At 35.5% G+C, this 24289-nt stretch overlaps 1 protein-coding gene and 1 long non-coding RNA gene across 16 annotated transcripts in view; one reads left to right on the top strand and one right to left on the bottom strand.

Annotated features, from left to right (window-relative positions):
* Positions 1–1317: 1317 nt before the first annotated feature.
* Positions 1318–4101, bottom strand: LOC130708666 (uncharacterized). The gene is made up of 2 exons (XR_009008964.1): positions 3964–4101; positions 1318–3652 (listed from the first exon to the last, which is right to left on the bottom strand). It is a non-coding gene; the product is annotated as an uncharacterized LOC130708666 (long non-coding RNA).
* Positions 2779–24289, top strand: part of BAZ2B (bromodomain adjacent to zinc finger domain 2B) — a 299743-nt gene continuing 278232 nt past the window's right edge. For all 15 annotated transcript variants that reach the window (XM_057550749.1, XM_007183142.3, XM_057550748.1 and 12 more), the window contains exon 1: positions 2779–3133. The gene's annotated coding sequence lies outside the window, so the exon portion shown is untranslated. The remainder of the gene's footprint in view (positions 3134–24289) is intronic.

Raw genomic sequence — 24289 nt, 5'->3', positions numbered from 1 at the left:
ATTCTAACCTTTGATGACACTAAGTCTTATTTTGTTTTAAGTTACTTCATCATTCAACCAAGGAAAAAGACAACTTTGTGTTATATGTGGCTTCAATTTTAAATTATATATATATGCATACACACACTCTCTTTAAAAATTTTTTTGAACTGTGGTTCTAAAGTCTCCCAGGAGAATGATAGGAATTTTTAATGTGAATTTTTCTATAAGTTAATCACTTTCATTATCTGTGAACCATTTTTTCTATTGATTAGGCATATATCCGAACTTTAAATTACTAAATGAGTTTTCTTGTGTTAAATAGTTTCCCCCACTGGTTTTTTTCTCTAAAAACTAGGCAATGTAAGTTACCTATTCTTATGAAACTTATTGTTTGGAAAACCAATATGCCATCTTCAAACCCAGTACTATTTCAAAATGTTATTGGAACCAAAAATTGAACTATGCTTTGCAGTATACTGTTTAAAGTATTTAAGTAAAGGATACATCCTAGTCATCTAAGTTATTCAAGTTTGCCACAACTTTATTTCAAGAGAAATGTTTTAAGAGAATTCTTTATGAAAATTGAGACAATTTGAATCTAGCTATTTCTTTTTATCCTTTCAAAATTGAATATTTTCAACAGTAATGCTAGTGATTAGGCAAAATGTCAGAAATGGATTGTTGAAATATTAATATTAAAATACTTTATTTACATATAGAAATATCAGTGAATTGTCTTGTTTACTTCCAAATATTTTAAAATTCTGTTTTGAGTAATGACCACTATTCTATAAAATGCATGAACTTTTTTATATGTTACTTTGCTAAAGTAATATGTAAATGCTGGCTTTCCACACTTGTTGTAGTCTGTATTTTTCTTCTGTAACATTATTAGTAAATTTTGATATTGTGGAACTGTTGACCAGTCATACATGTACAGAGCTTGGCCTCTGAGTTAATTAAATATGAGTTAATAATATATTATAAGGAAATTATTATCCTTATTACAGTTATTAGGTAGTTACTCAAATTATAGCTTCAAAGGAATGCAGAGCATGGAAAACTCAGGATTAAATTATGCATTTGAACCTTAGGCCAGCTTTTACTGTAGAGACAGTTTTCTGCTAAGACTGAAATTGTATGTCATTGAAATTAAATGCTTTTCTGGGGATGGAAGTTTCCAGTTTTTAATGAAATTACTGAGTGTGGTGTAGTGAAATGATTAAAATCTGTATTCCGGGAATGTGGCAGGGAAAAAAAATCAATAAGTGCTAGCACAGCTTTGCTGCTCAATGTGAATCCTGAGAATGAAATAAACTACTACAAGAATAATAATTAAAAACATATCAGCACATTAATTTATTTAGCATCAGTCTCCTGAGACATCATCTTCACTAATTTTTAGCATACATTTTACTATATAATGAGCAGCCTTCTTTTCAGATATCCCTATTAGACAGGCAGTATTTCTGCCCTTCCCCCCAGCGCTCCTGCATTGCAATCATTGTACTTGCACTTATTATGTTACAAATGACCGAGGTAAGGCTGACATTCTCAGTGCATGCAAAAAGACCTAGTCTGCCAAGCTTTTTTTTTTTTCTTAATGAAGCAGCTTTGTGAAATCTCCCCATGTGTTAATACTAATGAAGATCCTCCAGCACAATTAAAATCACAGCCAGTGGCTGAAGAGGAAACATAAAACAATAGCATCTTTTAAGATACATTTATCCACATATGCATGTACAAAATATACATATATGGTCAAATTAATTTTCTATAGCTTGCCTTTCACTTGCTCTTTATCCTGAAAATTAAATTATGCAAGTTTTAATTATATGGACTTTTGAGACTTTAATGTGTTCCAGGGGAAAAACACTACCTCAATGAAAAAAATGTTTAATTATTTATCTTCTTGGGTAATGCGTTACCAAGGTTAAGGCCCTTTTTAAAAAATCATTTTTAGGAAGCTACAGGGTGGTGTGCCGCAGGAGGGAATTGGGTTTACTTCATCTTTAACTTTTTTGGTTTCAGGAGGCTGAAATTGGTGGGAGAAAATGGAAGGGTAAAAAATAGGAAGTTGGAAGAAATTCTGGGGGTAGACAAATAGCATACCTTGTGTGTAATTTAAAGATGGAGCAATGGGCTACCCAGTTTTAACTTGATTTTTTAAGTGTTCTAATTCGTACTATTAGCTATCCTCCCCCCCTTTCTTTTTTCTCTCTCAGAAGCTGGGGGGAGAAACTATTGAGGTTACCTTTTACAGTTCTAACTTATAACTTTAAAATGATTTACTATTTAACGTTTTATTTAAATTTTAACTCAATCCATAAACATTACAGCAGCTTAACTTGCCGGTGTCAGGGCAGTAGCGTTTTACCCCGGGAACATTTTGCGTCCAGCTTTTTATTTTATTTTGAGTTCCAAACATCCACGAATTTTTGGCATATTACATTAGTTGGCTTTTAGACTTTAACCAAATTCTGAGTTTACAGACAAAAAAGTTTAGGTAGAAATGGTTAATATATGCTCCCTATTCGACAGTGTACTTTTTTTTAAAAATTACGTTTTCAATCCTATTTTCTGTCTTCTCTACTTTTAAAAGCAAAACAAAACATTTGAGTTCCTTAACTTTTTCCTGGGACAAGGATCGCTGCAAACTCAAAGCTACAGGATTCTTGGGAGGAAGAAGCAACCCCCTCCCTCCCCTGGCTACTTTAGGAGCTGATAGGTCATTTATTATTGGAACTGAAATGGTATAAACAATTCTCTTTTTTCCCTTGTTAACAGCAACTTTCATTGTTAGAGAGAGGAGAGAGAGAGAAGCCTCGTTGGTTGACGTCACTTGGTTCATGAAGCCTTCGCCTAGAAGTGAAGCTGCTGAACAAACCTTGAGAAGAATCATCTCCTGCTTCAATCTGCTGCTGGATAGGAACTAATCAGAGAGAGAGAGGCGGAAGACGGAGAAGGAGGGCGTCCAGGGCTTTCCCGATCACAAATCTCACCTCCACTCCAACTCTCTTTATACTTTTCTTGCAAAAATAATAATAGAAATAAGGAGGTGGTGGGGTTTCCAAAAACAAAAATCGTAACCTTCAACCATCTGGGGAAGGCAAAAATCCCATCCACCGCAACTCTCAGTTCGAAAGTAAAGGTGAGTTTAAAATCCTCGGGTGTGAGGGGTGCGGGTGAAGATGAAAATTCCAAATATTGTAAAGCCGGTTGAAACCAAAAAGGAGAAACTACGCTCCAGAGAGCGGGTTAGACTCCAGAGTTGCTTATCTCGAGGCGCTCGCCCTGCCCGCCCTGCCCGCCCTGCTCGCCCTGCCGCGGCTGTTTACCCTCGCCGGTCGGTCTGTCTCTTTGTTGTGCTGGCTGGAAGGCTGGGGTGGTGCTCGGGGTCCCGAGTGCAGTTTGGGGGAGGAGGACGCGGAGATGCGCGGTTCTGGGTGGGAGGGGGGGGTGCGGTCTCAGGAGAATGTAAACTTTATTCCTAGCTGCCGGTGCGGGACTTCGGTCTAGCAGGGCCGCGGGCCGTGCCTCCGCCGGCGCGGGCAGACGCTGCCGTGGCGAGTCCGCCTCCTTTGTGCCGGCCGCCCTGCTCGGCCGCCGGGGCTTCGCGTGTCCTTCCTCCCTTCGGCTTCCAGTGCTCAGGTCGCCGCCAACAGTTTGGCTTCTCAAAAAAAATAACCTCTGGCAATGTTGCGATCGCCGTTCCTACCCGGGAATAGCCGCTGCTCCCCCCATCCCCGCCGGGGTAGTTTCAAGATACCCCCCCCCAACCCCCGTCCGCCTACTGCTGCCCTTTTTTGCCTCCGCCCCCTCTTCCCTGTAGGACTGCTTAGCTGCGCCTGCCACCCCACCCCCGATTCGGGCCTCTTTTGCTCTCTCTCCCGTAGTAGCTTGGAGCTCAGGAGTTTACAGAAAGTGAGCTGGTGGGGCGGGGTTGGGGGGGCAGGTGGGACTGGGAAAAGATCTGGATACCTGGCAAGGTCTGTTTCAGTACGCAGAGGATTAGAGGAGCATAGCTTTTCCGACAGTAATGTCTGTCTCCCAGCAATTCTTCCCCGGGAGCTGCCCCCTGCTCTCAACTCTTCTTCGGTCTTCTAGTCTTCTTGTTGCTCCCCCTCCCCCTTCCCTTTCGCGGCTCCTCTCCTCTTAAAGTAGTTCCACGAACCCTAGAATTGGGACTTGGGAAAGGAAGGAAGTGTTCGGGAGAGTCAGAGCTGGCCCTGCTGTTTGGGAGATTTTCCCTTCTTTTCTCTCCCTCTGTATTTATCTTTTGTGTGTTGCTTCCTTATAAAGAGAGAAGCAGCTGCAGTCCTTGGCCGAGTTGTTGAAATTTATCCCTTTGTGTATATTACAATATCCTCCATTTTTTCCCTCTGCCCTCTAAACAACAAGCGTTTCGCCATCTTGGGCAATTTTTATTCCCAAGTCCCTCTTTTTTTTTCTTATTTTTTAAGGAATGGAAAGAAGCCTTAGAAAGTCGAAAAGTGTGTCTGGGTAAGACTTAAAGTTTAGGGAATGTTCAGGGGGTCCAGTGACGTCATGTAAACTTTATGGAGAAATTTTCCCGGGAGTAAATTGTTCGCTTAATTTTTTTCCTGTTTTAAGCGACCATGTAAAGGACCATGTAACTTAACAGGCTGACGATAAGCTGTGCTGCTTATTTTTGAGTTCTCTCAAAGTGAGCCCTCAGTTCCTGCACATTTTATGTTTTGGTAACAGGTGGAAAATTATGTACAAAAAAATGGTGGAAACTTTTATAGTGTCCTTTGGTATTCACTTAGCTTTTGTCTGCATGTTTCTTATACTTTAAAGGATTTGAATGTTATTTTTAATTAGCATGTTTCCTTTCTTATTTACTCGACTCTCTTCTGTGTATTTGTCTTTAATCAGCTTGGTTAATATTTACGTATACTTATTTTAGATGACTTAGATCCCCTTTTGTAATTAACTTATATTTTTTACATATGCCTTTACATTTGAAAAGATACAACTATTGAAAATACCTGGAGATACTGGATACTTTAAAAATTTAGTAGCAGTATTAAGTAAAACTATTGGTGAAAATGTAGTTAGTATTTAAAAGGCAGAATTGATTTTAAAATATATTTTATAATCTCAAGTTATATGCCCTTTGTCAACCATTATGAAAAGATAAACAATAAAAACTGGTGTTTTAATTTGCTTGTCTAAAATAGTTTTTCACCTCACTAAAGTTCGGTTGGTCACATGATCAAACTTAATGATACACTGACTGGTATATAAATAAGAGGCACTGTAAATTGAATGGGAAAGTGGAATTCTGTCTCCTGTAGTCATTTTCAGTCAGCATATTTACTTCTCATCTAACAAGGACATGAAACTGTCTATTTAATTTGCATTCTCTTTGTCTTCTGGGTTGGGGAAAAACATTGACTACAGTTAACTCAAAAAAAGCTAATAGAAACATTTCTGAGTACATTGAAAAGGTTTGTCTAACACATAAAAACTTATGTTGTACGTGGTATGCTTTTATCTCTGTAGCAGTCTTATTTGGTGTTATCTGCTATGCTATTTATTTAGGAATTTGCTTTATGTAAAACGCTATATAGAAAGCTTGACTGAATTGAGCCTGTCATTTATGAGAGTTGTAGGTAGATGAAAAATGTTTAAATAGTTAAAAGCACATAGAACAGATGGTTCTAAATTATACATGCAACAAAGGACTAGAAGATTTGGCAGATTATAAATGGCAAGCAACAGAGGATAAGCAGTTTAAGAAAATGGTAGTTAAGTACATTTGATGTCTCACACCTATTGTAAACACTGTACATATTGTCACTGTGCTGCATAATCAATAACTTAGACACACTGAGGTGCTTGTAAGTTTCAGATAGAAAAAAGTAAGATTTTACAAATGTTTGAAATGAATGGTTGAATATAAAATTATTTTAAGCCTGTGATGACAAGAGTTTTTCTTTTTTTTAGAAAATCAAATTGTATGCTTTAAAACAGGAAGTTATTTGTAAGAACTTAATATTGTTGTACTCATATAATGGTTTGGAGAGAAGTAGAAGTAGATATATATTTTGAAATACAGAGAATAGTATATTTACTGTTATTATATGTTAAACTAGGGCTGAACTGTGTAGCAGCATTTACTCTTTCATAAACACTACTGAAAAATATTTTTAGACTCTTCCGTCTTGGAAATGCATTTAATAGAATACTGTTGGCATAAGTTACTAAATACATATTAAATGAAAGAAGGATATATTTTAGTATGAATTTTTGATTTTGTTAATAACAATAATAAGGTTTTACTTGGTAACTATAGTTTACTCTCAGTTTTAAAAATGGAAAGATTTGTGTGTAGGTTTTGCCTTTCTAGAAGAATCTGAGTAATTACATTTTGCATTTTCAAAAGATTTAAAATAAAAGTATTCAATTTGGCAGAAATTTGTTTTTATTTTTATAAGCCATTTATTTAAAATGCATATGAGACTGTAATGGAAACCTTGGAATTTTAATTCTGTTGCCCTTTCTCCCATTTCTTTGTTTGCATGTTTATTATAGAACTGCAGTGTAAAGGAGCAGATGTTTTGCCAAACATCCTGATGTGTTGCTTTTTCTTAAGGGAGTGCATAACTGTTCCTTCTGATGCATCAACTTGACAGCTGGTTGATTTCATGGAGCTGCTAAGAAGCCATTAGTGGTGTCATTGAATTGAAACAGAACAGTCACTCCCAGCTCCAACTGCAATTGTTAATGTCTTTGTTGCTACTTTTGTGTTACTATACAAGATGTAGGATATCACAGTTGCATGAAAGTTCAGTTTTTTGTCTTATCTCCTTGAATTAGTGAAAGTATGCATTAGAACTTGATTACTTTTAGGTTTAAAGATTTCTCAAAGAAAGCTTTTAAGTTGTAGTTTTTGGGTTTTTGACCTAGTCCTAGCTAGAACCACCAAAAGAAGGTATGATTTAGCACAAAGTAATGTGGGGATTTTGACCCCTAGATGAAATTACATCATCAAGGTTTAATGATTTTTAATAAACTTGATATTCTGAGGGATTAGTTCAATTACCTAGCGAGGTATTTTAAGAAGTTTTTGCTTGTATATAATTAAATATTTTATATCATAAGGTTTTAAAAATACTGTGCCTTATTTAATAAATGTTGACTTGTTTGAATAAACATTTCTTTAAACTTTTGTTGCAGAAGATAATCAGGAGAAAAGAATTATTGAGGAAAAGGGCAATTTGGGGTTTACTTTTCTTTATAAGGAGGTAAAATATCATTAAATAATTGACTAATAGTCATTAAATGATTTTAAAATTTGAAATTATATTTTTATTGTACTAGTAACTTTTATTGGTAGTTTCAACTGTCATACTGTGGTACTAAAATGGTGTCAGATCACCATTGGTGGCGAAGTGTTTTCTACTTTTTCTAATTACTTGCTTTTTTTTTTTTTTTTGGTGGGAGAGGAGATAGGAAAGAAGGAGAATGAAGAGTGATAATCTCAACAGAAAAAAACACATTTAAAAAATTTGTGTAAAAAAACTTAAGGGTGATAAGTTTAAGGATAAAATGTAGCTTATCACTATGTTAAGAGATATTTTCTAGTTGCAATATTTATTGATTTTTAATTTTAAAATCTTTAAGTACACTAACAATTTTTCAAAGAGCTTGACATTTATAACATACTTAAAAGTTTGCTTTTAAAAGAAATTCTTAAAATGTGAAATTGATAATTAGAATAGGTAATTTGCTGAGGTAAATCCCATTAAAAGGACTTCTTATACAATATAAACAAATTTAAACACTTATAATACACTGCTGAGTGATTTCAGAATTATGATTTCCTGAAATAAGTTTTCTGAACATGCTTTTCTTTTAAATAGATCATACATTACTGAGACTAAAGGTAAAATTTATATTTGGGTAATAATGCTTTTATATAACCTTTTAATATAATCACCATGCAGTTTCTTAAAATTATTCTGTTACCTTAGCCTATGATTCAATTTTTGAGAAATATATTTACTCATAAAATATTTGTGTCATGTCAGATATTCATATAAACTAAATGGTAAATTGAGTTGTATATTAAATGTAAGCTTTTTTTTAAAGGAATCTCAATGCTTAACTCATTTTTAGAGATGATGTAATTTTAATTGTAGCGCAAATAAGCATCCCATAATTTAAGTAGGAGTTTTTCCACCTTGGGTTTCTTAAAGGAAAGCAGTTCTAAACAGAAGAGTCATAAAAAGTTTAAACTTTCATTCATAAGTTTTTCTGTTGACTCTACTAACTTTGGAATTATGAGCAAAAAATATATTTGATTAATTTACAATTACATATGGAGCTTAAACGAATTTACGTGACTTTTAAATGTGTTTTGAATGCTTTGTGATTTGTGGCAAGTCATAACATAGTTTGAGCTGTAAAATATCTAAGAGACCTGATATTTTAAGTTAAACATTGAGCTTTTTAAATGAATAGCTCTTATAAGAATATGAGGTGAAAGTAAGTACAGTTTTTATCCCACATATTTAGAATTTACTATGTAAGATAAGGTGTTTTAAATTTGTTTTTAAAAATAAATTAATGCTTTGAAAAGTTGTTTTTATAATTTATGACATTTGGCTTGTACTTTGGTTTTTTAATGCCTTTCAAATAAAAATTAAATGTTAGAGATAACGGTAATAATGAAGGTAATACATAGATCAGAACCTTTACTAACTTTATGTATTCACACGTGTGCCTGTGTATGTAAGGAAAAAGGAGCATTTTGTTTGCAGGTAATTATTGTACTTCAGCTATGTGTAGACATAATTGTGTGTTTTTCCTCTGTTTTCTGCTCTTAACACTTTTCCACAAGCATGCACTCATTAATCAAAGATGGTGCACTCCTGCTGAGGGCAGAGAGGTTCATCAAATTGGCAGTCAGTTTGGTGTAAAGAACGGTGTCCTGAAGCTCTTAACTTGCTGGGACATAAATAAATCTAAGGTCTTTGTATGCAAACCCTGGAGGTTAATACTGTATAATTCAGTGTCCTGTCTTTGTTTTTATGATTGATGTTTTTAAATGTTTCAAGCTTGATGCAAGTCTTCTAGTAGGTCAGGTCTGACAATCTGATTGGCCGAAGTAAGAAAGTATTAGGTTGTCAGAAGGACTTTGAGTATGCTGCAGAGATTTTGATTTTTTTTCCTACGAGATCATTGTTATATTGCCTGAGCTGTTATAGGAATGTACCAATGATTGACATCCCCTGCTGTGATAATGGACCCAGTGCATGAAATGCCAATAGTTTGGTCCTATTTGTTCGGAAGCTTACTGCTATTTGTATCCTTAACAGAGCTAACATGTAGAACAAGCAAAACTACTGGGATTTCTCTGTAGAAATAGTGCTGGGATTTGGCTTTAACATGAATTGGTTGCATATTCATAATTTAAGAACAGCTGGTTACAGCAAGCACATAGTCATTTGCAAGCTATTATAAACCATTCCACTCACACATGGAGCCTGTGCTTGGTGGATTTTTTTTTTTTTTTTTTTTTTTTATTGATCTACCTGCATTTAAAATCTGATCACTGCTGCTACAGAAGCTCTTCATTTTAGCTGTGTTTGCAACATAGAACAGCTTCAATTTTAAATATTTAAACTAAATGCTGTATAAAATAAAGAAGCTTTGAAGGAACCAAGTGTAAAAGGTCAATAATGTATTAGTCATCATATGTCTCCTCTTGGCCCAGAACAAACCGACCTAGATTGTACAACCATTGTAATTTTTGGAAAATATGTTTTATGATTTTGTCCATAGATGAATAACCAAATTATCTTTGATATGAAAATATTGTCAATTATATTTTACTAGTTGGGTATAGTTTTAAGAAACAACACAAACAATAAATTGTGATTAATTAATGTGTAAAACAGTTTCATCTAATATGTAGTAAAATGACAGTACTTTTAATTTTGAGTGGTGTAAGGCAAGATAGAAAGAAAAATCAACAAGACATTACAGTTGGATTAGAATAATGCTAATCCTAAAACTATAAAGCTACTCAGAATTTTTAGAAGGAGTCTAATGAGGAGTCTTTTCTGCTTTTTGGGTCACTTCTGGACTATAAAGCACAGCTATACGGTTACAGTATTGAAATGACATGTGTAAGCTAGTCCAGCTATAATAGCTTCCTGCATGTTGTGCTGCCTAGTAGTGACTGAAAAGAGAGGAGGAAACCACTACATCCCAAGGTTTCACATTGAAAAGAAAATCACTTATCCCAAGTGAGAAGAGTAGGAGGAGAAAATGTTAAATGTGATTTCAGATATTCTGGTAGGAATCACAGGGAGCTCTGCCTTGATTTGTGTATGTTGAAGTAAGTGGATGCCTGAGTGATTTACAGTGGTGTGGTGATGATATCAAGCTTTCCACACAGCATAGCGTTAGGTTCACATGTGCATGCATGTGTTTGTCCCTACACTAGATGATGAAGTAGCTTTCAGCACTTCAAGGTTGAGTACCAGTCCTAAGAGTGCATTTTACTGTTTCTTGGCTTCACAAATGGCTGGATATGTTGGTAATATCACAGAATATATGGCCAAATTTAATCTAGCTGATAGTAGGCTGTACTTTTTTCTAAATAATAAATTCAAAGGTTATTAAAGGACAATGTTTTAGTTTTGCAATAACTTTATATATATATATATATATAGTTAATTTGCCATTATTGGAGGTTGCATTAGTCATTTTGTGAATTATTCTATGCCCTTTTTTTCTCTCCCTTTTGACTATTGGCCTTTCAGTTGTTTCCCTGCTCTTTAGCATCTTAACACAGAATAAGCTGAGGAAATAAAAGGAAGTAAATTTCAAATGAGTCTAGTTTCGCTTCCTCCCCCACTTCTTGGTAGATCAGATGGAGAGAAGTCCTTAGATTTTCACCAAAATGAAGGTTTAGGATTTTATTTGTCTACCGTTTCTGGTTCTCATTATAATAACAGATAATTATATTTAGATAAAAAGAAAGGTGAGGTAATGGATTCAATTTTTAAAATATTAGTAACCCAACAAAACAGTAGAAAATTTAACCAGTACTTGAAAACTGAATTGACTCAATAACCACAACTACAGGAGAATCACAGGTATTTGATACACTTTTATTGTTCTAGTACTAATAATAGGGGAAAAGGAGGGCAGCTACCTTCATTCATCAAGTTTGTACTGAATGCTGTCTTCAAGCATACTGTGGAATAAAGTTTGTGAAAGCTCAGAGTAGGCGAGAGATGACTTTTGTTCAGAATCATTAGAAAAGGCTCTTTGGTTTAGGCAGCTTTGAATTAGACCAAGAAGAATGAATAAACTGAATATTCAGAGATCTAGAAGAAAGAATGCAACTAAAATATGACAGCCTGAGCCCCCTCTAGAACAAATTAATTCAGGCTAGATCTATTGGGCATCTGGAGTAGTTGTGCAGCCTTTTTGGGGTCACCCCAGAAGGAAAAGAAAATGTTATGGGGTCCTGCTTTTCCTCCATTGCTTTCAAAGTCTGCTGCTTGGCTTTCTCTGGAGAAGGTGGGTTGATCAGTTTCAAATCATCCGTTTCAATGATAGGACTGTTGTTTGTGGAAGCCAGGTTATAACTGACAAAACTGCCCTTTCTGGTCAGAGTTATTCAAATATTGTGCTTAATGTAAGATTAACCAGAACCACTTTCTTCTCTCTCATTATATTCCTATGCTTCTATAAATGTTTTTTCTTGAAACCTAATGCACGGTCATACCTACTAAGAACATTGAGCAAAGAGGACATCACCTCTGTTTCCCTTTTTTTAGATTTGATGATGATGAACTAGCTTTCCAAGGGGGTTTGATGTCTCTGACTCAAACACTTTTACTTCTTTTAGTTCCTTTGAATGAATGAAGACAGACCGAAATACTGGCTGCACTGTCAATAATGGGAATATCCATAAGGACAAAAAGCAACCAAATGTATAAGCCCTTACTTTAAATTACATCAGTACTGAATTTCACTTATAATAGAAATTCCACGAAGAATAGAAAATATGAAAAGGAAAGATTAAAAAAAATTCAAACTCAAATGTACAAGAAAGTGTCATAATTTTCGGTGATTAGACTTTTCCATACTTCACTGTTGCTGTACTAAGATAATGAAGTTTATTCATTTTCCTTATTTGCAATATTGTGATGAACATTTACTTGAAGGGATGTGTTAGAAGAAAACCTTAAAACTTTTATGTAATCATTTCTTATCTTGATGATGATGAGTTTTGAGTAAATGAAATGTGAAAATGAGTGGAAATAGAAGGCTATCTAGTGTCTTGAGTTTAGAGAGAAGCCATACTTATTATCTTTTCTGGTTTCCATGATGACATGGTTGTTGAAACATAGCTTCTGGACTTCCTTGGGAAAAGGGTCATCGTTAACAAAAAAACCATTACGGTTATGTAAGAAGGAGCAAAGCCTCTCTTGTGCATCTGAAAAAATTAGGGAGCGGCCAGTAAGTCACAGGATAATGTATTTCTCCTTTTATGGGTTATTAGTGTAGCATAATGAAAGAAATAGGGTCTGCAAGGCAACAGTAACAGAGATTGTGGGTCACATCTATTTTAAAAGAAGGGTACTGCAGAGCTAAAGGAAATGTTGAGGGTAGGCAGTAACAACGACAAAAAGAAGAGAGTTTCAAAGAAGGCTTTTAAAGGGGGTCAAGAGGAGTGTAGCACTGTTACGTAATTGAGTCCTCTTGGAAAGTATCAAGATTTTCTTCATTCTGGTCCAAGTACCTTAGCATTAAATTCCTGTGCGTTCTTATTAATATTTTTAGCAGTTGTTGAGAAAATAACTCTTATCTATAATCATACCTTGGGATTTTGAAGTAGGAAGTTGACGGGTTAGGGAAGGGCTGTGTAAACAGTAAGATCGTTTGTCCAGGAAGAGAACATGTAATAACTTTGGCCAGTTAGGTAAAAGCTCTTTCCCCTTCCCTCTCCAGAAAGAGATGTACTTGCCAAAACTCATAAAAGAGAAGAATTGGTTTAAAGAATATGTAAATGCTTTTGTACTAAGTGTGAAATGGGAGGGGAAGAGCAAGGCATGCTGGGGTGAGGAGGGGAAGAGCTAAATAGAATGTGACCAGAACTTCCCTGTTTTTGTTTTAAATGAAGTGTTGTTCTGTGACATAGTACCTTGAATTTGACCGTTTTCATTTTAATGTGAAACACCGTTTGTGAAATAGGTCATTTTTGGCAATTTATTGCAAATATTTTATTCTTAGGAGGGAGCATCTGATATGTTGCAGCTGAAGTCCAGAGATACAACTAAATTAAGTACATGGGCCTGGGTAAAAATGAATGTTTTTTTCTGTATTTGTAATCTTAGCGCTTCACAAGTGAGCAAAAAATAATACTGTAGCCACCCATGGAAACAATCACTTACTAGTTCCTCATGTTTAGTACTGTTGTGATATGCTAATAGTTCTGTATTAGGCAGCATTGATTAGTTAAATAAATTGTTAGTTAAATTGAGAACAAGAATCAGGTCAGCATCTATTTTTTAATAACTAGAAACAATTCAAGGTGCCCAGAAATAAAATGCATCGTCCATAATATGCTCAAGGAGTTAATAATTTACATAGAAAGGATGTACAGAAAGTCTCATCTTTTGTGATTTTTATATTAGAAATTCAATTATTTATGTCAGGAAAAAAGTTTGGGGTAGGAAAGGAAAAACAATTTCTTTTTTAAATAAATTAATTAATTTTTGGCTGCATTGGGTCTTCATTGCTGTGCGCAGGCTTTCTCTAGTGGTGAGCAGGGGCTACTCTTCAGTTGCGGTGTGCAGGCTTTTCACTGCGGTGGCTTCTCTTGTGGAGCACCGGCTCTAGGCGCGCGGGCTTCAGTAGTTGTGGTGCTGGGGCTTAGTTGCTCTGCGGCATGTGGGATCTTCCTGGACCAGGGGTTGAACCCGTGTTCCCTGCATTGACAGGCGGATTCTTTTTTTTTTTTTTTTAAGTATTATTTTTTTAAATTTATTTATTTATTTTATTTATGGCTGTGTTGGGTCTTCGTTTCTGTGCGACGGCTTTCTCTAGTTGTGGCAAGCGGGGGCCCCTCTTCATCGCGGTGCGCGGGCCTCTCACTATCGCGGCCTCTCTTGTTGCGGAGCACAGGCTCCAGACGCGCAGGCTCAGTAATTGTGGCTCACGGGCCCAGTTGCTCCGCGGCATGTGGGATCTTCCCAGACCAGGGCTCGAACCCGTGTCCCCTGCATTGGCAGGCAGATTCTCAACCACTGCGCCACCAGGGAAGCCCGACAGGCGGATTCTTAACCACTGCGCCACCAGGGAAGTCCCGAAAAACAATTTCAATAGCCATCGTTGACTTAGTGAACTTATGCTCCAAGTGGGATACATGTCCGGTGCTCTCTGTTCCTGAGTAACTCTCACAGTGGGGCATCTTGCAGTAAATGTGGCTCTTATGTCTTAATATAAATGTTTTTTGTATATCATCATAGCTTCTAAATGCAGGCTAGTTATGGGTATCCGGAGCTCAATTAACATAAATTACATCTGCTTTATTGTTGGTGGTAAAACTGGCTGTGTTGGACTTATGAGGGACAGTATAATCTGTCTCCAGTGTGGTCCATGTCAATGATATATATTTACAATTTTAATAATATTGGAGTATGTTTGATTTAAGGTGATATTTTTTATTATATTTTAATACAACCTACTGAATAGAACCTACCACACTCCCCAATCCACCAGTAAGATGAGTTTCTACTGTATATGAAGGTTGCATGGTTTGAGATAGTTTATATGCTTAAGTATTCCTGTCCCCAAAATGTTAAAAAAAAAATTGCTTTGGATTTAAAAGGGTTCAGGGAGATGGTGAAACTTCAGCTGGGCTTTGAAGGAAGTAGTAGATATTTTAGCTTAGAACAGCAACCTGAACAAAGGAGAGGATGGAGGGAAACCTACCTAAAATTTGTTTGAAAATCATGGGAGATAAAGTTAGAAAGGGGGTTGGGTTAGCTAATAGATTTTCAAGCAGAGGTGTGACATGATTAAAAAGTTGTTTTAGAAATAAAAATTTGGAAGAAATCTGTTAACTGTATTGGAAGAAATCTGTTAACTCTATAGAAAGAAGAGGCTATTAAAAGAAAGATCAGTAATTTATTACAGAAATTCCAGTGTTAGGTGGTAATGACTAGACTAATAGCAACGTGAATGGGCAGAAGGATTGATATGAGGTACATAATTTAAAGGAATGGGGTTGAGCTAGTTGGGGGAGGTAGGAGATTGTATTACCTTACATTTAAATTAATTTCATATGACCATAACAATAATTTGATGTAGTTGAACGCTTATTTCCTCCTTTTCAGACGATGAAAGTGAAAACTAGACAGATTGGCTGTGGCTTACTGCTCACCAGTAGTTAGATGTTCTTTCTAATACATCATACAATCTCATGATGAGTTTAGCTTAAGACAGGCTCTCATCTGCTTTTTAAAATCCCTCTACTTCCCTCCTGGTATATCACATTATGTATAGATGAATAATCACATCCAGTTAGCCTAATATTTTTCATTTGCATTTATGTTTATAGCTCTGTATGTATTTATACCACTGCCAGACATCACTTTCTGAAAACCACTGGGAGATAGGAGGCAGCATACCGTATGTTATGGATCCCTGAGTGTAGAATTTCATGACTCCATGATTTTGCGTATGATCTTCCCTATATGCAATTATTATTTTCTTTCTTCTTGCTTGATAGAATCTGCTTATTTTCTAATATCCTTCTGAAGGGTTACTTTTGTGAAATCTTCCCAACTGTCTACCTTCCCACAAGATTATCAGATTCTTCCCTTTGTGCCCCAATTGAGTGCTAATGGTGGAATACATGGTTGTGCAAATAGAGTCCTTCCTTCCTACATTTATAAATAATGCTTCAGTGAACATTTTTTATTCATAATGCTTTTATTTGTTGTTGTTTGATGTTATTTCATAGCACGAATTCCCAGAAATGCAATTCCTGGGTCAAATGCTAGGAATATTTTAAAACTCTTAATCTATGTATTGTGAATTTGGCTTTTGCAAGCATTGTATGATTTTTATATCTCAGTAGCAATACATAGCTTTACCTATTTACCACACTTTCATTGGATTGGGTATATTCATTATTTTTAGCCCTTGCCAATTGCGTTGCAAAAAACTGTACCTTATTTTTTATTTTATTTTATTTTTTTGGCCATGCCACACGGCTTGCAGGATCTTAGTTCCCTGACCAGGGATTGAACCCAGACCCTCGGCAGTGAGAGCACGGAGTCATAACCACTGAGCCACCAGGGAATTCCCAAAAATGTATCTTATTTAATCTGCATTTCTGTGAATTATTAGAGTGACTATTTTTCAGTGTCTTAACCTGTTGTATTTCTCTTTTGTAGTTAGCCTTTGACGTTTACCTGTTATTGCACTGAGATCTTAGTATGTTTATGATAAACTATTTATAAATTCTTCTAAATATTAGTGGTATGTTTTAATTATATTTACTATAATTATTTGGCTTTATAATAGTGTTTTAATTTACAGAAATGTGAAATATTAAATTCAGTTCTTTAGATTTTATTTATTTATTTATTTATTTATGGCTGTGTTGGGTCTTCGTTTCTGTGCGAGGGCTTTCTCCAGTTGTGGCAAGTGGGGGCCACTCTTCATTGCGGTGCGCAGGCCTCTCATTATCGCGGCCTCTCTTGTTGCGGAGCACAGGCTCCAGACGCACAGGCTCAGTAATTGTGGCTCACGGGCCTAGTTGCTCCGTGGCACGTGAGATCTTCCCAGACCAGGGCTCGAACCCGTGTACCGTGCATTGGCAGGCAGATTCTCAACCACTGCGCCACCAGGGAAGCCCAGTTCTTTAGATTTTTAAAAACATTTTATTTCCATTTTTAAGCTTAAAAATGCCCTTGGCAGAATTTTTATAGTCGCTTCTCATATTTTTATCTTATTTATTTAATTATTTTAAAAAATAAATTTTGGAGGACTAATTTTTCTCAATGAAGGTATAAGTCTTTAGATTGAAGAGAAGCTGAGTTCTTTTTTAAATTGAAGTATAGTTGATGTATAGTATTTTGTTAGTTTTAGGTGTACAGCACAGTGATTCAGTTATATATATATATTTTTTTTTTCAGATTATTTTCCATTATAGGTTATTAGAAGATATTGAATATAGTTCCCTGGGCTATATAGTAAATCTTTGTTGCTTATCTATGTTATATATAGTAGTTTGTATCTGTTATTCCCATACTTCTAATTTATCCCTCCCCTGACTCCCTTTCCTCTTTGGTAACCATAGTTTGTTTTCTATGTCTGTGAACCTATTTCTGTTTTACATATAGATTCATTTGTATTATTTTTCAGATTCCATATATAAGTGATATCATATAATATTTGTCTTTCTCTGACTTACTTCACTTAATATGATATTCTCTAGGTCCATCCATGTTGCTGCAAATGGCAATATTTCATTCTTTTTTTATGGCTGAGTAATATTCCATTCTATATACATACTACATATTCTTAAACCAATCGTCTGTTAATGAGCACTTGGGTTGCTTCCATGTCTTGGCTATTGCAAATAGTGTTGCTGTGAATATTGAAGTGCATGTATCTTTTCGAATTAAGAGTTTTCATCTTTTCCAGCTATATGCCCAGGAGTGGGGTTGCTGGATCCTATGGTAACTCTATTTTTAATTTTTTAAGGAACCTCCAGACTGTTTTCCACAGTGGCTGTACCAATTTACATTCCAATCAACAGTGTAGGAGGGTTCCCTTTTCTCTATACCACCTCCAGCATTTATTATTTGTAGGCTTTTTGATGATGGCCATTCTGACCAGCGTGAAGTGATACCTCATTGTAGTTTTGATTTGCATTTCTCTAATAATTAACGATATTGAGCATATTTTCATGTGCCTCTTGACCATCTGTATGTCTTCTTTGGAGAAATGTCTATTTAGGTCTTCTGCCCATATTTTGATTGGGTTGGTTGTGTTTTTGATCTTGAGTTTTATGAGCTGTTTGTACAGTATTTTGGAAATTAAGCCCTTGTCGGTGGCATGGTTTGTGAATATTTTCTCCCAGTCTGTAGGCTGTCTTTTTGTTTTGTTTAGGGTTTCCTTTTTTGTGCAAAAGCTTTTAAGTTTGGTTAGGTCCCATTTGTTTATTTTTGCTTTTATTTCTATTGCCTTGGGAGACTGACCTAAGAATCAGTCAGAATCAGCACTGACATTGCTACGATTTATGTCAGAGAATGTTTTGCCTATGTTCTCTTCTATGGTGTCTGACATTTAGGTCTTTAAACCATTTTGTGTTGATTTTTATATATGGTGTGAGGGTGTGAAGAAGTGTTCTAATTTCATTGATTTACATGGAGCTTTACATGGTGTTAGCTTTCCCAACACCACTTGCTGAAGAGACTGTCTTTTTTTCCCATTGTATATTCTTGCCTCCTTTGTCTTAGATTAATTGACTGTAGGTGTAGGGGTTTATTTCTGGACTCTCTGTTCTGTTCCACTGATCCATATGTCTGTTTTTGTGCTAATACCACACTGTTTTGCTCACTGTAGCTTTGTAGTATTGTCTGAAGTCTGGAATGGTTATGCTTCCAACTTTGTTCTTTTTCCTCAGGTTTAAAAAAATTTTTTTTTTATTGAACTATTGTTGATTTACAATACTGTATTAGTTTCAGATGTACAACATAGTGATTCAATATTTGTATAGATAATACTCCATCTAAAGCTATTACAAAATAATAGCTATATTTCCCTGTGCTGTACAATATATCCTTGTTGTTTATTTATTTTATACATAGTAGTTTGTATCTCTTAATCTGTTATCCGTATCTTGCCTGTCCCCCTCTCTCTACTGGTAACCATTAGTTTGTTCTGTATTTTATTTTTGGCATTTAAGTCTTCCCCATTCCTTTTTGCTAGGAAAACTGTCTTTTAATGCCCATATTAAGGCCCAACTTCCCATCAGTACTTATTATCTATACTACATTTCCTCAAAATCTCTGCTATAAGGAATGTTAAACTAGATAACTAAAGGTCAGCTTTTTAAAGCATTGTCAATTTTTTATTGTTATTTTTTTCTACCTCTTGTAAAAGGACTCTTTCTAAAAAATATTAATTTTATTAGATCTGAACATATTAAAAATAAATTTTCATTGATCAGGTAGGGTTGTCATCCTGGTAAATAATTCTCTTATTATATACCTGAATTAAGACTATTTGAGAATATCACTTGGACCTTTAAAAAATAAATTCTCATATTATATTTGAGCTGTTTGCTTGCTTATGATAAAAATAAATTGTAAATGCAGCTCTACAGCTTGCCAGTTATTCCTTCTTACAGTTAATCATGTTCATTGCCCTTTGATTTTTCTTTTTTTATATTCATTTTATTGTTTATTTCCTAACTTGTAAAAATATTGAGGTATAGGGGCTTCCTTGGTGGTCCAGTGGCTAAGATTCTGTGCTCCCAGTGAAGGGGGCCTGGTTTTGATCCCTGGTCAGGGAACTAGATCCCACATGCCGCAACTAAGGGTTTGCATGCCACAACTAAAGATCCTGCATGCCGCAACTAAAAGATCCTGCATGCTGCAAGGAAGATCCCGCACGTGGCAAAAGAAGATCCAGCGTGCCGCAATTAAGACCTGGCACAGGGCTTCCCTGGTGGCGCAGTGGTTGAGAATCTGCCTGCTAATGCAGGGGACACGGGTTCGGGCCCTGGTCTGGGAAGATCCCACATGCCACGGAGCAGCTGGGCCCGTGAGCCACGGTTGCTGAGCCTGCGCGTCTGGAGCCTGTGCCCCGCGATGGGAGGGGCCGCGATAGAGAAAGGCCCGCGCACCGCGATGAAGGGCGGTCCCCGCACCGCGATGAAGAGTGGCCCCCGCTTGCCGCAACTGGAGAAAGCCCTCGCATGAACCGAAGACCCAACACAGCCAAAAATAAATAAATAAATAAATAAGAAAATCCTTAAAAAAAAAAAAAAAAAAAAAGACCTGGCACAGCCAAATAAATAAATAAATAAATATTTTTTTAAAAAAAGGAGCACTCTAAAAAAATAATTGAGGTATGATTGACATATAACATTATATTAGTTTCAGAAGTACAACATGACTTTTCTTAAAATTAAAAGTGTATTTTTTACTAAAAAAATTATCAGTTTTGAAAAACACAGAAAAGTATTAAGATAAAACTTTCAAATATCCAAAATTCTATTATTTGCTTTTTAAATTTATTTTATGTTGAAGTTTATTTAGTGAAACAAAAGTGTTCATAAATGAAACAGCAAGTTAGTGTGATGAACCTCCCCTCTAAAAGGTGTAAATGACGGGAGTGGGCATGGAGTGAAATACTTTTGTGATATCAACTAAGAAAGAACCAAAAAAACCCATTGGATTAAGTGATAAGAACATTGGTGACCTTGGCAATAATAGTTTCAGTGGAATGGTTTGGACTAAAGGTGAAGAAATAGAAACATGGAGTTTAGATAGCTTTTTTTTCTTTCTTTCTTTCTTTCCTTCTTTTCTTTTCTTTTTTGTAAGGGAAAAGGAAAAGAGATTGGGAAGTGTTCAGGAAGGAAATGTGGGCTGAAGATGACTTTCTTAATAATGAAAATAAAGATATAGCAGCAGGGAATATGATTCAGAAATTCTTTGAGAAGTGAGAAAAAACAGGTTCCAGACCCATGTTAGACTGATTGACATTAACTAGTAGGAGGAGTACTTCTGTAATTAGAGGGAATTGGAAAATCTGTGGATGTATACAACAGTGAGATTGCAGCTTTGGTGGAAAGAAATTTCAGAGAGTTCAGGTTCCAAATATCAGGAATTCTTCAACGAGAAATGGCTTTTTGCTCTTTTTTAATAAAACAAAGTTTTAATTTCCAATCTTTTTTCTATGTATGCATGTATATATGTATATATCAGTATATACATATATATTTTACAAAATAGCAATGATATATGTAGTTTTGCATTCTGCTTTTTACACTTTATTTTCTTTTTGGATTATATTATGAGCATTTTCTCATGTCATTAAATATTTTTAAACAGCATATCATAATTGATTCAACTATCTAAGTTTGGGACATTTAAATTGTTTTTGATTAACATATGTTATAACATATAACGGAATAATATTACATCAAACATCCCCAAGCCTTTGTGTATATTCTAATTTATTTCCTTATGATACATTCCTGGAGATTGAATTGCTGTGTCAAAGCATATGAATATTTTACATATACGCAGCGGTATTCTGATATTCTGGTAAATGTTAACAACTGGCTTGTGTGTCTGGTGGAGGGAGCCCTGATTTGTAGTGTGTGTTGTTTTCTTTGGTGTAATACTCCGAACATGGTCTATTTCAATCCAACAACTTAATACCACTGAACAGATATGAGATGTGCAGTCATACAACCATTATATAGTATTTACACCAAACTGATAAAGTAGACATAAATGATGTCAACAGCATAGGCAATAATAAAATGTAGTAAAATAAGTGAGGTAATTAGGGAGTGATCAGTTTTAAGTGTTTATTACCTTATTTTTAATATAATTTATTGAATGGTAAGTTTATATAATTTAACTTTTAATAATGACTGTGTTTAACAACTGGGTCGCAAAATTCCTGAAAATTTAACAGTTGGCTCTTGTGAGCTATTATGAGTAAGCTCCAGCACACCACTACTAGGTTATCTTTTTTTTTTTTCTTTTTTATCCTCCTCTTCCTTTCCTCTTCTCCTTCCTTCTTCCCTTTTCTGATATTTATGGTGGAATTTTTCTTCCAAGATTGCTGCTTTCAATATAGGAAGAAATATAAATACTTAGAAGACAAATGTTTTATTCTTTTTGTTTATGGCTTCAGGGTTAATCTTGCTTTACTCTTGAATTTTATTATAGATGGACTCTATTCAAGTGAAAGAAGTGAAGTGTGGATTCCCAGGTTTTTTTCCCCAAAACTCTCTTACTGTTTCTAATAATTTTTTACTTGATTCTCTAGGATTTTCTAGATATATAATTATGCAAATAAAGATAACTTTGCTGCCTTTGATTCTAGTATTTATAACTTTATTTTTCTGTGTAAAGAATAAAGTTGGTCAATACCTACAAAGCAGTGTTAATATTGAGCACCCTTATTTTTTCCTGACTTTGGAAATGCTTCAAATACTGTATCATTGTCTATTGGCTTCTTTAATGATGGCATTTCCCTCACTAGTTTTGGCGCTTTTTGGCGGCTTTTGGTTTGTTATATGTGTTTATGAAAATCACATTGAGCAAGTATCCATTTATTTCTATTTTATTAAGACTTAAAAAATTCAGAAAGGAAGTTTAATTTTATTTAAATGCATGAGCAGCTTGGTAATTCTTGATGAACTTCTCCATTTACCTTAGTGTTGTTTAAGTTGGTTTGGTTGGTTTTTGTTTTCTATTTTGTGCTAGAGGTTTAGATATTGATGGCCTTTGATATTTGGGGTAAGCAACAAGGTGACCTGAGCAACAGAAAATAAAGTTCAGATATGTTTTCCCCTAGAACTTTTTCTCTGAATCTCTTGAGATCTGTGCTGTGGGTGTACCTGTGATCCTGTGTTTGAGGGTCAGCCTTTGATTTTAGCAGTTCTCCTGCTTCAGCCTGGCCGACCTGTGAATGGGGCCGTGGGAGGGGGCAGCAGGAAGAGGAGAATGGCCACTCTAATACTGTGGATTATGAGTTTTTTATGGTGAGTCAGTGCTTACTTATGTCTGCCTAGTCAGACTTGATCATTACCTGCAAAAAAATGGCTCTTTTTCAACCCTAATGACTGGTTGAGGAAAATTAAAACAATGAGGCCAAAATGTAGCCCATGCTGTTTTTCTGCTATGCGAACATGGGTCCCAAGCTCTGTGATTCCCACTTCTCTTATAGGCCTTCCATGTCCCTAAACTTTAATTCTGCAAGTTACGAGTTAGGGTATTTCAGAATATTCTCACTTATTTCCTAAAATCTACACCTTGTACTCTTGGGGCATATATGTATAAAATAAAAATATTTTTATAATATTGGTATTTTCCTTTGCTTCTTGAAGCATTTTAGCATTTCCCTCACTAATTTTGGTCCTTTTTGGTGGATTTTTGGCAGTGATTATGTGAATGGATGCTATCTTATTCAGATTTTAAAGCTCTTTTCACATATCCAAAAAGTTCTCCTCAGAAGAGGTTATACCGTTTTAAACTACTGCTGCTGGACTTTGAGAATTGTTTTCATTGTATTCTTAACGGGAATAATTTCATTTTAATTTGTATATCCTTCATTGTTACTGATAATCATAGGTTCCTACATATATTGGGGTATGGTATTATGTTTGAATTGTTTAGAAGGAGTGGTTTTGGTAAGAGTTTTGGAGTGATGTGATAACAGTAACCCCCAAACAGCTGGTCTAGTTGTAAGGTATGGCTGGTTATTTTCACAGGTGCAACAGCAGTGTTAGCCATGTAGGCCTCCTTGAGTTGGCTTTTGCAAACCTAGAGCCTATACACTACTGTACAACTATTAAGGCTACAACATTAACTTGACTGTAACTTTCCATTAGGGAATCTCAGCTAGGACATTTAAAAGCTACTGTTACTTGCTTTCCTCAGGCTAGGGAAGCAAGCCCAGGACACTACCAGATTTCACCTACAGAAGTACCCTTAAATATCCCTCAAATTTCTTAAGGTTCCTAGCCTGCCAGCAAGTCATCTTCCTTATCACATGTAAGGCTGAGCCTTATAAGCCTGGGACCAGGCCAGGTTTCCTGCAAGGGCTCTCTAGGCATTGGATCCTTAAGTAAAGCCAGCCTTAGTTTCTTACAAATACCTGTTTAAATGAGCATTGTTCTCAAATGTGATACTCTAGGTAACAAAACTTGGGTTGCTTAATAGATTTGTCCAATTATATCCTAATAAAAAGGAGGACAGATTCTTAACTGTATCTGTGCAAATATCTCTACTGCCATGAAATGGTGATTCTCCAAAGAGTTTCTGAATTCTAAGGGTTAGAAAGAGTCAGATAATATTTTTAAAGCTTCATTTTAGTTTACAAAAGCAGAGTTTACTAAAGTGTTATGGTTATAGATAGCTTAAGAAGAAAGAAAACAGAACACTAAAACATTATCAACAATATTCCAGTCAAATAAACTTTCTATAGTCAGTTCATTCAGTACTATGTGTGTAGTTTTTGTTGTTGTTTCTCTGGAGCTTGGGTT

The sequence above is a fragment of the Balaenoptera acutorostrata genome, chromosome 8 (assembly GCF_949987535.1).
Source record: "Balaenoptera acutorostrata chromosome 8, mBalAcu1.1, whole genome shotgun sequence".
Taxonomy (NCBI): domain Eukaryota; kingdom Metazoa; phylum Chordata; class Mammalia; order Artiodactyla; family Balaenopteridae; genus Balaenoptera; species Balaenoptera acutorostrata.
Note: the sequence above shows the minus strand (reverse complement) of the source record. Positions and strands in the feature narration are given on the sequence as shown.